This window comes from Brachyhypopomus gauderio, unplaced genomic scaffold (genome assembly GCF_052324685.1).
Source record: "Brachyhypopomus gauderio isolate BG-103 unplaced genomic scaffold, BGAUD_0.2 sc68, whole genome shotgun sequence".
In the NCBI taxonomy this organism is placed as follows: Eukaryota; Metazoa; Chordata; class Actinopteri; order Gymnotiformes; family Hypopomidae; genus Brachyhypopomus; species Brachyhypopomus gauderio.
In genome coordinates, this window is record NW_027506889.1 from 652,110 (window position 1) to 661,649 (window position 9,540).

The following is a 9,540-nucleotide window of genomic DNA, read 5'->3' on the forward strand; positions in this document are numbered from 1 at the left end:
CTAAAATAGATGTGAGTGTAATTAGAGAACAGGTGATTAACACATTCTGAAATGCAACTTCTTAATTTTTAGATTAGTTGTTTTGAGGCTCATAAAATAAAAGTCACAAAAATATAACAAATAATAAAATAACAAAAAAATTACCAAAATTCTAGAACAGCTGTGTTTTCTCTTACAATGCAAGTGAGAGCAGTGTTGTATAAAGTATTAGAGACCCATACTTGAGTAAAAGTACTCTATCAAAAAATTGACTTGAGTAGAAGTTGAACTATTCTTTAAAAACTTTACTTAAGTAGAAGTACAGAAGTATTCAGAATTTTTGTACTTAAGTATTGCAAAAAATTATTAAAAATTATTACTCAAGTACTGAAAGTAAAAAGTACAAGTATTGTGTTTTGAATTAATTAAAGAAAGCCGTCAAAGTTTGATTATCAATTGTTTTTATATATCACAAATCAAAGATGTCAAAGACCACATATACAAGTGTTCTGTATGTACAAACAAGTAGCAACTTAAAAAACTGGGCTTAACACTTCGTACACAAAAAACAGATAACCTATGTCCCGCTACCTCGTAAGTTTGACGTTAATTTAGCTGAGAAACGAGGTGTATTTTGGACGTAAAATCCGTTCGTCGAGTCAGCCTACTGCCCTGCATTTACCCTCAATAAATGCGCTTACCCTATAAAAACACTGCATTATAAAAATGGGCACATGATTAGTCAGCATGAAAAGAGACACGGATTACTGTTGCTAAAAACACAACTCAGCGTCACATCGCTTTTATGATTGCCAGCTAATGTTAAGTGAATACTGCAGCACCTCATGAACATAATTAGGTTAGTTAGCAAAGATATCTAACTTAACCTAACTAGTGCTTACTAACAGCTAAAGCTGGTGTGTCTTAAATTTACAATTTACATTGATGTGTTTCTTCAAGTTCGAAGGTGAATTTTTGAAGGCCAATATTTCACCCTATTTAGGGAGGCAGAGATGGCACTTCATCCAATAGGAATTTACTTTCACTCCAGCAAACGCACACCCTGGCTGTGTTCGAAATAGACTACTACATACTGGATACTGCATACTGGACTCAGTATATACTGGATACTGCATACTGGTCCTCGTAGTAGTATGCAGTACAGTTTCCAGTATGCGACAAAAGCAAAGCACACTACAGGGTCACGTGAACGTAGCGTTGCATGATGGGATGCAGAACACCACGAAGATAGCTCTGTTCGCGTACTGGAATATTTTGCGGAAGTAGTAGGTCATCCGGGTATGTTTCGCGTACTGGAAATTTTCATTTTGGTCACATACTGCATACGACATACTGATTTGGGGCTCGATCAGTATGCCAGTAGTATGTAGTAGACTATTTCGAACATAGCCACTGTCTTTAGGTAGGGCCAGGGTGGTCTCCTTCCTCACCGTCACGATCACTAGATGTTGAAGGTGTGGAAGGTGCCAATATATGTACATTAAAATGCCAACAAGCTTATTATGCAGCACTTATGCTGCTCTTCTGCTGTTACCAAACACAGTACCATCTCTTTAATGAGATAAAAAGCGAATTATTTGGAATAATTTCGAGTATATGTGTATTTGTATAAATATGTAAATTAAGCTGAAGGTGCTGGAAAATACTGAAAATGGACCTTCAAAGTTCCGTACAAGTCCATGAATTCCACCTTGTAACTTTGCACGAACAAAAATTGAGAGGTGCACGACCTCGCAACGCAATGCGCATGGGCGGAGCCACCGCGATTGTGTCATTTTTGCCGTGCTGACCCTTGCGGCAGTCACAACGTGTCAAGTGAACCTACATTACGAAGCTCAAGTGTTCAGTGAAGGCAACACCACAGTAAACGAGACGTGACCGGAGCATGCGCAGTTTTCTCATAAAATAGCCTGATCGCTTGACCCGGTGACAGCGCCAGCTAACATGTTTATAATTGTAACGAGTAACTATACAGCACGTAAAAAATGTATCGGAGTAAAAGTATTAAACTGATGGAAAATACAGGCCTGATCATTTTCAGGCGCCACGCCGGAATTCTGGCGTACGGACATGTCCGCGAGAAAAAAACATATTTTATATATATTTTATATTAAAAATATTGACGAAAAAATCCGTCAAATCATAATAATAACCCACACACATGCGCGTGCTGTCTGTTTTGAGGCTGAAATATGATCCTCTCACTGGATCATCAGCGCTGGATGGATGACGGCGGTGTCATTTGATTGACTTGCGGGTCATCCCGCCTTCTGATTTTCGGACATTACGTAAAAAAGCTACCTCCCTCCAGCCTTAAGTCCAGTTTGTTTTGGTCAGTTAATGTTTTCAACTTGATTGGTCGTGCCGAAGACATTGATGCATAAACATCATACAGGCGGTCCAGGGGTTACGAGGTTCCCGAGTTACGATTTTTCGTGGTTACTACACATCTCCCATTTACTGTATAAAGTATATATATGATTCTGCGTCGTAAACAGAACTTGGTGTTTGGTGTGTGCGGCATCAGGATTAGTTAAACGCAGCTATGGATAAAGGTATTTGCCAAAAGGCTAGCTTTAGGATAGGATAACTGCGTATAGTACGTTATTTACGTACAGTATGTACGTATGTTCTGATTTACACCGAAAATAGATTTACGATGGATCAACGTTGTAACCCGGGGACCGCCTGTATTTCAGACATCGGAAGAGCTTCAGAGGTAGATACAAGATAAATTCTTTTTTTTTTTTGCATAATTTGCATAATTTCTTTGAGTTGTCTGGTATCCTATAATTTACTAACAGTAATGAATAAATAATTAATCATGCCTGTTTTTAACATGTTGTGTCTAATTGTGTTAACAATCTTTAGGTTACAGCATTTTCTCAGAATATTAATAGAAATTTGTTTTTTTATTTCACAATAATGATTACCTGACATATTTAATATTAATTAATTTAAAGATTAATTATTAAGTATTCTAAATATGGTACAATTCCACTCCCCCCCCCCCCCCCCCCCCCCCCCCGCTCGTAAAAAGTTCAGGCTCAGGAATTTTTCCCACTATCACCCCTGAAAATATGTAGTGAAGTAAAAGTGGAAGTAGGAGAAAAAATATATACTCCAGTAAAGTACAGATACAGCATTTTAGTACTTAATTACAGTAGTGAAGTAGTTCTACTTCGTTACTATACAACTCTGGGTGAGAGTAATTGTGAAAGAGACTTACTCTGATAGGTAATGTTCTGTATGCTCACAGGGTTCTTTAACTTCCTGAGACTTCTCTTTACTCTAACACTCGACGCCACCAGAGCACTAGCAGCACTGAGAACCTCAGCCTCACTAGGTACAGTTGTTACATTCTTAAATACCAGGTCGATATAAATGATCACAGTGCCCAGTCTGAAGAAAGTTAAAAATTAGATTAGTGAAATACATGGGATTAGTGAAATACATGGTGATGGAGATGGTGAGAAAAAGAATACTCATTTTCTGCAATGGGATCAATGACAAATCCTATAATTATGCCAATCTGTGTATATCTCATTATTTAAATGGAATTCATAACTTCAAAACTTCATGTGTAGCGTGTGTGATACATAGGCACACAATGTGAAAACATTGCTATCATTTCACTTACTGAGTTGGAGCTGTAGTGCTGTGCATAGTTGTGCTAGCTGTGGAAAATGTGGTTGTTGTCATAAGTGTGGTTTTTGTCATACCTACAAAAATATGGATTTGACTTACATATGTTGATAAAAACATTCCATGATCAGCAGTAGCATAATATACAGAGTAGATTATGAATTGCTTAAGGATATGTAAGGTAATGCACCATTTAAATGTGAAATCAAACTCAAGAAATGGACTGGTTTTGTAATATCTTCCTCCTGGAAAACATAAAGCATGAACCCAAAAATCTGATTGAATGTGCTCCTGTAAACCAAAAATGAGGGGTTAGTAATTATTGTTATTTAATAATAACTGTTTTATACAAATGAGTGTAAACACACAATTTGGCTACATACCTAAAGTCAGTGATTTGAGGTTTGAAATAATCATTCTCTGGATCAGTCAGGACTGTGTTAAGCTGATGAAAATATATTTGATTAGGTAAACCAACACACATGAAAGAAAGCAGTCATGACTAATGGAGGGCTCACAAGTAAAATATGCCTTTCCATTGTGAGCTCATAAACTCCCTATACCATAAGGAAAGTTTTAAGTTTCTACATTTCTATGCCATTTTGTAATAATCATAGAGAAAAAAACTCTAGACTCTAGAAGACTTACAGCTTCATTAATTGAGCTCTGCACTTGGCTGTAGGTGGAGTTCCTGACTTCAGTGCTGTTCGGCATGCTGATGTTACTGAGACTGAATGTGAAAATGACTGCATAGGATGTGTCTGAAATTTCTATGCAACAAAGCAAATGTAGTTTTTGTTTAGCAAAAACAAAATACTGATGCCATGATGATGCAAGCAGGCAGTGTATGGTTGTAGCTGTATTATGCAATCAGCAAAACATACTCTCGTAGGAAGTGTTCAGCACTTTCACAGAAGCACTGAGGCTTGATGGCAGTGTGCTCAGCAGAATTCTGATAGCACTGAGCACCACACTCTGACCGGGGATAGGAGATGATGTGTTGAACACAAGCGTGGCATTGGCCAAGGCTGAACCAATTCTAGAGAGGCAAATCATCATTGTCATTATTTTCAACAATTCATAATATAATGTATTAAATATAGAAACAAATAATGAAATATACATTTTGGAGGAATTTTCAGGAGACTTCATCCCCAGGTGATTTGCTGATGTTGAAGACATTGTTGTATATGAGACTGCAAAAGCAAAGAAAATATGGTTTGATTTTCAATAGGCTCTTGGTGTAATCTGTAAAGTGTAATCTGTAAACTCAAATAAATGGGTTGAAATTAGATTTTAAAAGATTTTAACAGCATACAAACAGCATACATGTGAAAGTGATGCCTTGCTAACTTGCCAATATTTTAGAATTATTATCTTAGTTTTTCTTATCAAATGCATGTGAACACTGTATTATTGGCAATTTTTACATAACAAAACTGATTTTTCTATGTTTACAGAACTACTGAAAACCAACAAAGTTGGTGCAGCCAAAAAACACAACAGAGCAGTGTGACGGGCAGGGAGTGCGAACTAAAAAGGAAGCGATCACGCCAAGTCTCAGGGAAAAAGGATGGTTTAATTGAAAGTGCGCAAACCAAAAACCCGTGACATAGATCCAAATTAAGAATGTAAAGACCAGCTGTCAACTGGTACAAAGACAAGACATATATAGGCAAACAAACGACCCTCAGGTGAGACGGATCACGGGCTCCGCCCTCCTGAGGGACACACAACGCAACAAAACAACAACAACAACGGAGGCGACCGGTAGGGGGCCGCCTCACCGTGACAAGCAGCAGTATTCTGTCTTCTCATCAGTCTATTCTTGGTAACTCTGTCAAAAGGACTTCAGACTTCTACATTTATTTGCGAATGATCTTACATTTACTATTATGCTACAAGGTAATAAAGTTTAGATCTCCTTTTTACACTATTTTGCACCAGTTCTGCAGGTCTGATACCATATTTGCACTTATGGTACTCATTTGTTACATCCAAATTAGGCTGGATTATCAAAAGCTGATAACTTTCTACATGCCTTTTCAATGGTATTTGGCTGATTTGCTGATGCCCTTAACCAAATGTGTTATATACTGTATCTTAGAGGTCACAGCCCCAAGTACCCAAATCACCACTGTGATAATATTGACATGAAACGTTTTATGACCAATTTTTTGGTATGTTTCAGACTCATATTAAATTGGAATGGATACACCTCTTTTTCATCAATTTACACACAAAATCAGTTTTGGAATGTTTCATCAATTTATTTTTTAAATATAAAATTTCCAGTATTAAGGTATTTGGTTAAAGCATTTTTGGCAGCAATGATTGAAATCTTAGGAATGACCCTGAGTACTTAGTAACTCAGTGAAGAGGTGGGACTTCAAACATTGTTTGAAGACAGGCAGGTTAGTGTCAATAATATTTGTAGACTAATGCCATAATTCAGTGATCAACTGAAAAGGAAACGTCTTCAGTTTTGGAAGACAGACAGTCTGAGCTGTACAGCCAGCTAGGGGATGTTTATTCCATCTGTTGGGTGCTGGGATAGAGGGTCTTGGTGGAGGTTGTTGAGAAAATATTATTTGCTTAGCACTAAACTTAGCAACAATATATTTTGCTTAGCAGTAAACTTAATTTACTTAAGCAGTAAAGCTACAAAAGTATATTTATAAGCTGTCAGGAATGCCACCTGATCTTCCTTAATCAACCTCACCTGCCCCTCATTACCACGCCCCCTTCAGTCTTACTTAAGCACTTCACCAGCACGTCTCAGTCGCGAAGTATTGCCGACTCATGCCGCGTCCCAAGCCTTTCTATTACCTGTCTGCTCTCCTGTGTTCTGAACCTCGCTTACGTCCCCGACCTTGTCTCCTGCCTAGTCCCTCTGTACCTCCTGACTTCTGCTCCCCCGGTATGACCCTGGACCGTCCTGACCACGCCAAGAAAACGCTGTTACTACTGATCCTAGTACTCGTGATTCACCTGCCTGTTTTTGTACCAGCGTCTCATTTCAATAAAAGCGGTGTTCTTCTGCATTTGGATCCCTCTCTGCCTGTTCAATACGTTACAGAAATACTTCACCCAAAAATGGATCCAGCAGAAGTAACCATCGCGACTCTCACTGAAACGATCCGCCAACTCACGGATATCATACGGAGTCAGGGAATTAACATCGCTGCCCTTCAGGAAGCTGTCCGCCTCGTCACGACCTCTGCTTCTACCTCTGTGAGTGTTCCTGCAGCAGAACCGGAACGCTATGATGGATCTCCTGATCGCTGTCGAAATTTCCTCATGCAATGCTCCATATACTTCACGTATCATCCAGCCCGGTTCCAGGCCGAGTTACAGAGAGTCCACTTTATCCTGTCGTTCCTCACGGGAGTAGCAGGCGCCTGGGGTACAGCATTGTGGGAAAGCCAGGACCCTGCCCTCCAGTCGGAGAGTCAGTTCACCGCAGTGTTCCGGGCTGTTTTCGATCATCCCGCGGACGGACGTGATGTGGGAGACCAACTCTACGAAATCAAACAAGAACAACGCAGTGCTGCCGATTATGCTAGGGAGTTTCGTACGCTAGCTGCAGGAAGCGGTTGGAGTGAATCGGCCTTGAAAACTGTTTTCCGCCGTGGTCTGCGAAACGACATCCAGGTTGAACTCGCCTGTCGTAGTGAAGCCCTCACTTTATCAGTTTATCCAAGCATCGATTAACGTTGACAAGTTGTTGTTAACTTACCACTCCAGTAATACTGATGCTCCTGTCACTGCGTCTGGTGCACCACCTTCCAATGTATGTGCTCCGAGTCTTCGGATGTCAGACGAGTTCGTGCAGCTGGGCAGGTCCCCACTGACATGCCGATCGTTACTGAGATATAGTCAAGTTAGCTTACCCGTACAAATATCTTGGGGCGGCATAAATACTAACCTGTCTGCGTTAGTTGATTCGGGTGCAGCGGGCGATTTCATAGACCAGGACCTCGCCTACCACCTACACCTTTCCACCGTACCTATAGATCCTCCCGTGAGGGTAAATTCACTGAATGGACAGCCTATAGGAGAGGGTGTGATTACGCTACATACCTGCCCCGTAGAGTTGCGTGTAGGTCTGTTCCACAGTGAAATGAGAGAGTTGTTCCTCATATCCACGCCCCGAGACCCCATCATACTCGGGTTTCCGTGGCTGTCAATGCACGACCCTGAAATCTTCTGGAAGAAGCGAGAACTGGTACGATGGAAGGAAAGTTGTCTTAGTAAGTGCATGCACCTACCACTCAGGTCCTCCTCGGTGGAAAGCCCCGACACGCCTCTCTCTGACGTCATCCCCGATCATCGACCTCCTGCCTGGGGCCCCCTTACCTTGTAAGACGAAACCTTACCCTCTATCACGCCCTGAAGATCAGGCGATGGAGTCCTACATCACCGAGGCTCTGCAGAAGGGGTTTATTTGACCATCCACCTCCCCGGTTGCTGCTCGTTTCTTTTTCATCGAGAAGAGGGATGGGGGATTACGACCTTGTATTGATTATCGTGCCCTAAATGCAGTAACGTCGAAGAATGCTTACCCTCTCCCCTTTATCACAGCCACCCAAGAGCGTCTGATGGGGGCGAAGATATTCACCAAGCTGGACTTACGCAGCGCTTACAACTTGATCCGTATTCGAGAGGGCGACGAGTGGAAGACAGCCTTTGTTACCGCCAGAGGGCACTATGAGTATCTAGTCATGCCGTATGGACTAACAAATAGCCCCGCTGTGTTCCAAGCATTTATGGATGACATTTTCCGTGACCTGATAGATGACTTCATATTCGTTTATATATACGATATCCTGATTTATTCCCCCGTCTGTTTCAAACCATATCCGACACGTCTCTGCAGTCTTACAACGCCTTCGTGAGCATAATCTTTACGTGAAGGCGGAGAAATGTGAATTTCATTGCTCCCCGGTGACGTTTCTAGGATGTACGCTGTCCCCTGGCCAGATCTCCATGGATGCGCAGAAGGTGGAAGCTGTCTTAAACTGGCCGACCCCTCGTTCCACAAAAGAGCTGCAGCGATTCCTGGGGTTCGCTAACTTCTGTCGCCGTTTCATCCGAGGGTTCGGTGGGTTGGCTACCCCTCTCACTAATCTCTTAAAGGGGGGGAGGAATCAGAAATTCACCTGGACTGCTGAAGAGGAACAAGCGTTCTCACTCCTCAAAAAGGCGTTCACGTCAGCCCCCATTCTGCACCTTCCTGACCCCCAACTCCAGTTCATCGTGGAAGTCGACGCCTCCGAGGTCGGAGTGGGCGCTGTTCTCTCTCAGAGGCAGGGAAGCCCGCCGAAACTATACCCCTGCGCCTACTTCTCCAAAAAGCTGACCCCCGCGGAAATGAACTACGACGTGGGAGACCGGGAACTCCTGGCTATTAAACTCGCGCTCGAACAGTGGCGTCATTGGTTGGAGGGAGCGGAACACCCCTTCATTGTATATACTGATCACAAGAACCTTGAATACCTGAAGTCAGCCAGACGTCTAAACCCGCGCCAAGCAAGGTGGGCACTGTTTTTCTCCCAATTTCGTTTCACTGTGTCTTACAGACCCGGGTCAACTTGAAGCAACGATGTAAAAAACTCAGTCCACGGTACATCGGTCCATTTAAAGTGCTCAGCAGAGTTAATGCAGTTACCTACAAACTTCTTTTGCCGTCACATTACCGTATTAACCCTGTCTTCCACGTCTCTCTCCTGAAGCCGGTTCACTACAGCCCATTCACCGTGCCCCCTGTGTATGATAAACCTCCGGACCCTCTGGAGATCGATGGTCGTCCAGCGTACATCGTCCGAGAGCTTTTGGAGTCCCGACGCCGGCGAGGTGGTCTGCAATATCTGGTGGATTGGGAAGGATATGTCC

The 9,540-nt window shown here is 42.1% G+C and overlaps 1 long non-coding RNA gene across 1 annotated transcript; it reads right to left on the reverse strand.

Annotated features, from left to right (window-relative positions):
* Nucleotides 1-3,284: 3,284 nt before the first annotated feature.
* LOC143490942 (uncharacterized) lies at nt 3,285-4,048 on the reverse strand. Its single transcript, XR_013125045.1, has 3 exons — nt 4,029-4,048; nt 3,641-3,722; nt 3,285-3,402 (listed from the first exon to the last, which is right to left on the reverse strand). It is a non-coding gene; the product is annotated as an uncharacterized LOC143490942 (long non-coding RNA).
* Between the last annotated feature and the right edge of the window lie 5,492 nt (nt 4,049-9,540).